Source organism: Schistocerca nitens, chromosome 1 (assembly GCF_023898315.1).
Source record: "Schistocerca nitens isolate TAMUIC-IGC-003100 chromosome 1, iqSchNite1.1, whole genome shotgun sequence".
NCBI lineage: Eukaryota > Metazoa > Arthropoda > Insecta > Orthoptera > Acrididae > Schistocerca > Schistocerca nitens.
This window is the reverse complement of record NC_064614.1, coordinates 794,635,581-794,643,516: the sequence shown is the minus strand read 5'-3', so window position 1 is coordinate 794,643,516 and position 7,936 is coordinate 794,635,581. Positions and strand designations below refer to the sequence as shown.

The following is a 7,936-nucleotide window of genomic DNA, read 5'->3' as shown; positions in this document are numbered from 1 at the left end:
GTGAAGGTGATTTAAATTCAAACGCAGTACCGAAGCATTTCACCTTTTCCTGCTCCTACTCACCTCCTACATTCGGCCTAACCTTTAGTTTACAGGAGCAGACCCACGCGCCGCCTACCTGGCGGGATACAAAAGAAGTTCCTAAGGGTTTTCTGCTTCCCAGAAATTTTGTTTATTTGCCGTATCTGACACGTGGAAGTGGGCCTCATTAGAAGAAATCAGAACTGCGGCTGGGGGAGTGTTCTGAAGAATTACCTCTAACAGGTCTGCAAGTTTCAATATGACTCTCGCTTCATTCTCGGAAAACATTTTTCTAGGTAGTGCATGTGCAGATGGTCCTATCAGAAAATCCCAGGGCAGCTGCATGTTGTTAAGTGCTGAAAGCTTTGCAGATTGCTGGACGGGCGCTGTCATATGTGCAAAATTTTCCGGCGCTGTAGATTTTCTTTTGGATGCAGAGTGGATGCTCTAGAGTTTGATAGCTCGAACAGCTTTTCTGTCAGGAACAGAACCGTGTCGGCCAAGCTCGATCCGAATGCGAAATGGTCGCTGAGTAGTAATCACAGAACCATTATTACGAATACACACTTCCACAACAAACACACGATGCTCATCTAGCCAAACAATTGTGCCTGCTGAAAATGGCATGTACAACACTAACGATTGATACCACTTCCACATCAGTAGCCCCACCACAACTCACACAGTGCCTCTCAAAATATGGGAAGCTTTTTCACCGGACCCTGTATTACACGCCGTCCATTAGCGCTTAATGTTTCTTGGTGGAGAGGAATGACCAACAGCTGCTGAAAATATCTGCTGCCTACACGGATATACTTTATAAGCCCCTTGATCTTCAAATAAAAGATGCTTTCCCTAGAAAATATACGGTAATCATTTAGAAAGTAAAGTATTTAGAAATTAAAGTACATTTGTGTGTAGTCCCTACGCGGATGTTTTCTAGCAGATGGCGAAGCATCTTCTGCAGTCTGTAAGAAATGAAATGCGTTTATTGCAGTTCTTAACAGCGGAGCTACTCATGTTTTAAGTCGAATTAATTGAGCCGAGTGGGAAGGAAGGTAGGTAGGTAGGTACAGTTTAATATTACATAGAAACCAAAGGTCATTTCTTGTGTATCAGAGATACGAGAACCAGTTTTACAAATACCTTATCGAAGAGGGGGTGGGGAATTAGGGTGATATTGGTTTTTCGCATATAAGTAGCAAAAACGTCCATATATCTGAAAATTGTCTCTTAAGATTTTACAGAATTCTGAAGTCATAAACAAAGGACAAATGTACAAACGTCCTCCGCTTGCCTCGAGACCTACATGCAAACTAATCAGTTCTTAGACTGACTGCCGAAATCTTACAAAAACCCTTGGACAGTGACGAACGGGTCTGCAGGCATTTATGAAACGCAGATGAAATGTGTCTTCATTAGAAAGATCTACTGCATAAACTTATTATTTTAGATGGTCTCACAAATAACAGTTTAAATGTTGAAACCGAGGGGAACGTGGAGTTTCTTACAGATCTGTAGCGATACATCTTGAACAACACGAACGATATTTCTAGAATGAAATTTTCACTCTACAGCGGAGTGTGCGCTGATATGAAACTTCCTGGCAGATTAAAACTGTGTGCCGGACCGAGCATCGAACTCGGGACCTTTGCCTTTCGCGGGCAAGTGCTCTATCATTTCTCATTCTGGTAACATCCCCCAGGCTGAGGCAAAGCCATATCCTTTCTTTCAGGAGTGCTGGTTCTGCAAGATTCACAGCAGAGCTTCTGTAAAGTTTGGAAAGTAGGAGACGAGGTACTGGCGGAATTAAAGCTGTGAGGACGGGGCGTGAGTCCTGCTTGGGTAGCTCAGTCGGTAGAGCGCTTGCCCGCGAAAGGCAAAGGTCCCGACTTCGAGTCTCGGTCCGGCACACAGTTTTAATCTGCCAGGAAGTTTCATATCAACGCACACTCCGCAGTAGAGTGAAAATTTCATTCCATAAACATCCCCCAGGCTGTTGCTAAGCCATGTCTCCGCAATATCCTTTCTTTCAGGAGTGCTAGTTCTGCATGGTTCGCAGGAGAGCTTCTGTAAAGTTTGGAAAGTAGGAGACGAGGTACTGGCGGAATTAAAGCTGTGAGGACGGGGCGTGAGTCCTGCTTGGGTAGCTCAGTCGGTAGAGCGCTTGCCCGCGAAAGGCAAAGGTCCCGAGTTCGAGTCTCGGTCCGGGAGACAGTTTTAATCTGTCAGGAAGTTTCACTATTCATAAACCAAATATCTCCTCTTGTTTGCTGGGATACATCATGTAGCAAGTCTGGAAACATGACTTGAATAAAGTCCTTGTAGGCAGAATGTGTAAGACGTGTTGTGAGAACATACAGATCTACTCTATAGTCACCAAGATTTAAAACCTACAGACCAATTTAAGAATTATTTGTTTATGTAATAAACTGAGTTCATATCAAACTGAATGTCTATATATAAATGTTTTGAAATCTTTGCTTCAGACTTATAGAGGTGATAGATCACATCATGGGGAACAAGTTTTGTTACAGACAAAATGTTCGCTGATGCTTACTGGAGACGCTACGGATCTTTTGTTGTTGGTTATGACTTTGAGAGGTGGCAAAACATGGCCTCTCTGCTGTGTGCATATGCAACGTGTAATCCAATCGGCTGCTACGCGTGAAAGGGGGTAGGTCGAGCTTCTAAAAATCTTTCTTCGCATAGAGATACAGATTCTCAAAGCTTTCTGGTTGAAAGTCACTCCATAACTTTACTGGACTACGTAGCTTGCAGATGCAGGGCACCTGCTATTTCGATGAAATCTAATCGTCCAAGGGCAAGCGAATTCAATCAAAAAGAAAAAAAAGTCGTCTAGCGTAACCCGGAAGCATCAGCGAACAATTTGTCTCTGAAAGAAAGCTGTTCCCCTTGATGTGATCTGAGACTCATAGACGCTTGACACAGAGGCTGTGGGACACCCTGCACATACCGTGGAGCCAAAACACTGAGACCACTGACCACCGCAAAACTGAACGCCACCTAGTGGCTTAGTGGGATCGTTATGCGGTACCTGATGTATATGAACATACCACAAAGGAACAGGGAATCGTTTTAGAGACGATACGTACCTCGGGGAAATCCATTGACGTGAGCGACTTTAACAGTGGGCAGATCATAATGGCTCGACGCCTGGCAACAAACTTCCCGAAAACGGTGAAGCTGTTGGTCATTTCGCGTGCTACTGTCCATCTACGGAAAGTGTTTGGAGAACAGTGAAGCCATGTATGGGAGACAACATGTTGGATGTCTACGTCTCAACACAGAAGAGGAAGATGGAGGGTTGCCTGCTCTGTAAATCCGGATATATTGCGATAGGTGGCGATTTCGCGTAAGGATCACAATATTAGAGAAATTAGGGCTCGAATAGAGACATATAGACAATCGCTTTCCCCTCGTTCAGTTTTCGAGTGAACCAGAAAGGAAATGACTAGCAGTGGTACAACGTACACCCCACCAAGCACCATAAGTTGGCTTGCGGGGTATGTACGAAGATGTAAATGTAGATCTGTGGCAAATCTGAAGACAGGGTACAGTGCTGGAGCAGGTACAAGTATTTCATTCGGCGTCCACTGTTGAACGTAGGGCTCCTCTGGAAACAACTCCTATGCGTTCCGGTGTTGATCCAACGGCCACGTTATTTGCGATTGCAGTGGGCTCGACATCATAGAGACTGGAAAGTGAAATAATAAACCCCGTCGTCAGGTCGGGAGAATCGCGGTTCTTGCTACTCCAGGTAGATGTCCTTGTTTTGATTCCTACGCCGTCGTTCAGACTAACGACTGCTCCAAACATGCCCCACGTCATGGACTCAGACCAGTACGGGCAGTATTTTGCTACAAGGGACATTCAACTGTACATCCATAAGACCTATGACAATAATCAAAGGCACGGTGACAGTTGTGGGCTACGTGAAATTACTGCAGACGACCTGTTTCTGTTCATACTTAATGTCTTCCCTGTCGGCTATGGCAGATTCCAGCAGGAAAACTGCCCGAGTCACAACATAAATGTGCTACAGAGGTTTGAGGATCGTGAGAGTGAACGGACGTTGATTTCTTGGCCGCAAAATTCACCCGATGCAAAACGAATGGAACAAATCTAGGAAGTTGTCGGCTGCCTGTTCCGTGCCCACACATCACCGGCCCGTAATTTATGAGAATTGAGTGAGCTGTTTGTAGACATCTGGTGTCACATACCTCTTGAAATGTACAAGGTCTTGTCGAATTCATCCCACCCAGAACTGCTGAGGTACTGCATTCCAAAGGTGGACCAATAGACTATGAGAACTGGTGGTCTTAATGTTTTGGCACATGATTGTGTGCATGTGTCGTTCTGATGTGAGAAATAGGACTCTAAAGTTGGTTCATGCACAAGATATAAAAAACGTTCCAACAAACGTCGAGGGACTGTAGAGAATGTCTGGAAGGAAAAATTGAGGATAGTCACCCATGTCCGGAATCGTCATACAACAACGCTACAGATCCTCGAAGTTAGAGTAGCTAACTTTAGCTCCTAGGCTACCTCTTCGCTAGCAAACGTGCCTCAAGGCACTCTCTACTACAAAAACTTCAACTTCGTTGTTATAGGTGATAAAGGCCATGGGATGTCTCATAATAGCGTGTCGGGCTTCATTTTGCCCGGCATAGCGCAGCAACTCGACTCGGCATGTACTCAATAAGTTGTTGGAAGTCCCCTACAGAAATACTGAGACATATTACTTCTATAGCCGTCAACAACTGCGAAACTGTTGCCGGTGCAGGATTTTGTGGACGAACTGACCTCTCAATTACGTCCCATAAATTTTCGATGGGATTAATATCGGGCGATCTGGATGGCCAAATCATTCGCTCGAACTGTCCAGAATGTTCTTCTAACCAATTGCGAACACCTTTGGCCCGGTGACATCATGCATTGTCATTCATAAGAATTCCATTGTCGTTTAGGAACATAAAGTCGATGAATGGCCGCAAATGGTCTCCAAGTAGTTGAATATAAAAATGATTGGTTCAGCTGGACTAGAGGAGCCAGTACAGCGCATATCAGTATGGAGCCACCGCCAGCTTGCACAGTGCGTTATTGACAACATGGATCTCTAGCTTCGTGGGGTCTGCGTCACGATCGAAACCTGCCACCAGCTCTTACCAACTGAAATCGAAACTCACCTGACCAGGCCACGGTTTTACCGTACTCTGGGGTTCAACCGACAAAGCCCAGGAGAGGAGCTACAGGCGATGTCGTGCTGTTAACAAAAGCACTGACGTCGGTCGTCTGCTGCCACAGCCCATTAACGCCAAAATTCGCCGCACCGCCCAAATGGATAGATTTGTCGTACGTCTCACATCGATATCTACGTGTTGCTTGTCCGTAAGCATTGGCGACTATATGCAGATGCTCTGCTCTCGTCGTTAAGCGAAGGCCGTCGGCCCCAATGTTGTCCATAGTGAGAAGTAATGTCTGAAATTTGGTGTTCTCGGCACACTCCTGACATTTTTGATCTGGAACGTCCATGGGAGTAGTTCCAACTACCATTCCGCGTTAAAAGTCTGTTAATTTCCATTATATGGCCATAATCACGTCGGAAACTTTTTCACATGAATCACCTGAGTGCAAACAACATCTCCGCCAATGCACTGCCCTTTGGTACCTCGTGTACATGCCATCAATCGCTATCCTATGACTTCTGTCACCTCGGAATACATTAACGCCATTACATTTATAACTGAGACAGAAGTATTGGCACTATTTTGCTTCCTAGTAAAAATGAGGTCAAAAGTAATCAGACAGTCCTATGTAATACGAAAACGATCACTAGATGAGGGATGGGCGTGCCAACATAAACAAAGGTGGGGAAATCGTGTTATCAGTTGAGAAGCACTAACTACGCAATGCACCAGGAAGGAGAACTTTAGTAACTTCAAACGTGGACCATCATTGGATACCGGCTAAGTAACAAGTCCATTAGAAACAGTTCAACGCTTATAAACCTTCTCAAGTCTTGATGGTGTGACTGTGAAGTGGGAATGCGAATGAACAACAACAACTAAATCAATACCAGGTAAATTTCATGTACTGGTAGGCATGAGCCATCGAGCACCGCGGGGGGTGGTTGCAAAAAAATCGCATGAAATAAGCGGATTAAGTCATTCGTCAGTTCCAAAGTGCTACCAGGAGTACAACTAGCGTAAGGATTTGAATAAAGTGGAGTGCAATGATGGAGCAGCTCCTCATAACTCATACATTTCCGTTGCCAATGCTAAGTAACATTTGAAGTAGTGATGAACTGGAAGCGAGTGATTTGGGTCACGCTACGCACTGTAACAGTCCAATGGAAGGGGTTAGTTTTGGCGAATGCCCGGAGATACACTGAAGAGCCAACGAAACTAGTACACCTGCCTAATATCGTGTAGGGTCCCCGCGAGCACGCAGAAGTGCCGCATCACGACGTGGCATGGACTCGACTGATGACTGAAGTAGTGCTGGAGGGAACTGACACCATGAACACCGCAGGGTTGTCCATAAATCCACAAGAGTACGAGGGTGCGGAGATCTTTTCTGAACAGCACGTTGCAAGGCATCCCACATATGTTCAATAATGTTCATGTCTGAGGAGTTTGGTGACCAGCGGAACGGTTCAAACTCAGAGGAGCGTACCTGGAGTCACTCTGCAGCAATTCTGTACGTGTTCGGTATCGCATTGTCCTGCTGAAATTGCCCAAGTACATCGTATTGCACAATGGACATGAGTAGATGCAGGTTGTGTCACCTGTCAGAGTCGTATCTAGACGTATCAGAGGTCCCATATCACTCCAACTGCACAAGCCCCACACCATTTTAGAGCCTCCACCACCTTGAACAGTCCCCTGTGACATGCATGGTCCAGGGATTCGTAAGATTGTCTCTGTACCAGTACACTTCCATCCGTACGAAACATTTTGAAACGAGACTAGTCCGGCCAGGCAACATGTTTACAGTCATCAACAGTCCAATGTCGGTGCTGACGGGCCCAGGCGAAGCATAATGCTTTGTGTCGTGCAGTCATCAATGGTACGGGAGTGGACTTTCGGCTCCGAAAATCCATATCGATGACGTTTAGTTGAATGGTTCGCACGCTGACACTTATGATGACCCAGCACTGAAATCTGCAGCAATTTGGGAAAGGGTTGTACTTCTGTCAAGTTGAACGAGTCTCTTCAGTCGTCGTTGGTCCCGTTCTTGCAGGATCTTTCTCCAGCCGCACCGATGTCGGCGATTTGATGTTTTACCGGATTCCTGATATTCGCGTTACACTCGTAAAATGATCGTATGGGAAAATCCCCACTTCGTCACTACCTCGGAGATCCGATGTAACAACTGCGCCAGACACTTGTTGTCTTATACAGTCTTTAGTGACCGCAGCGCCGTATTCTGCCTGTTAACACATGTCTGTATTTGAATACGCATGTCTATACCATTTTCTTTGGCGCCCCAGTGTAGTTGCCTGCCGTCATTTGCAGTGCTATCGGTGGAGTGCAGAGGACATATTTTTACGGTATGGGGGTGCTTTTCATGGTTAATAATACGCGCTTAATAAAATGCTATATGGGGGAAGGATACGAACACATTCTACAGCATTGTGTACTGCGTTCAGTAAAGCATTAATTGAAAAACGATTATTGTATCAGCATGACAATGCAATCTGTCGTAAATCAGCATCTGAGAATAAGTGTTTTGTGGAGAAGCTGAAAAGAACGGGACAGCCCGGCGTCCTGAGCTGAAGCCAATGGAACACCTCTGGGGTGAGTTAGAACAATGACTTCGCTGCAGGCCGCAACGTTTAACATCTCTACTTCCTGTGGTTTCGGCTCTTGAGGAAGAATGGGCTGCCATT

At 45.5% G+C, this 7,936-nt stretch overlaps 1 non-coding gene across 1 annotated transcript; it reads left to right on the top strand.

Moving 5' to 3' along the window:
* Positions 1 to 2,157: 2,157 nt before the first annotated feature.
* Positions 2,158 to 2,235, top strand: Trnas-cga (transfer RNA serine (anticodon CGA)). Its single transcript has one exon. It is a non-coding gene; the product is annotated as a tRNA-Ser (tRNA).
* Positions 2,236 to 7,936: the final 5,701 nt, after the last annotated feature.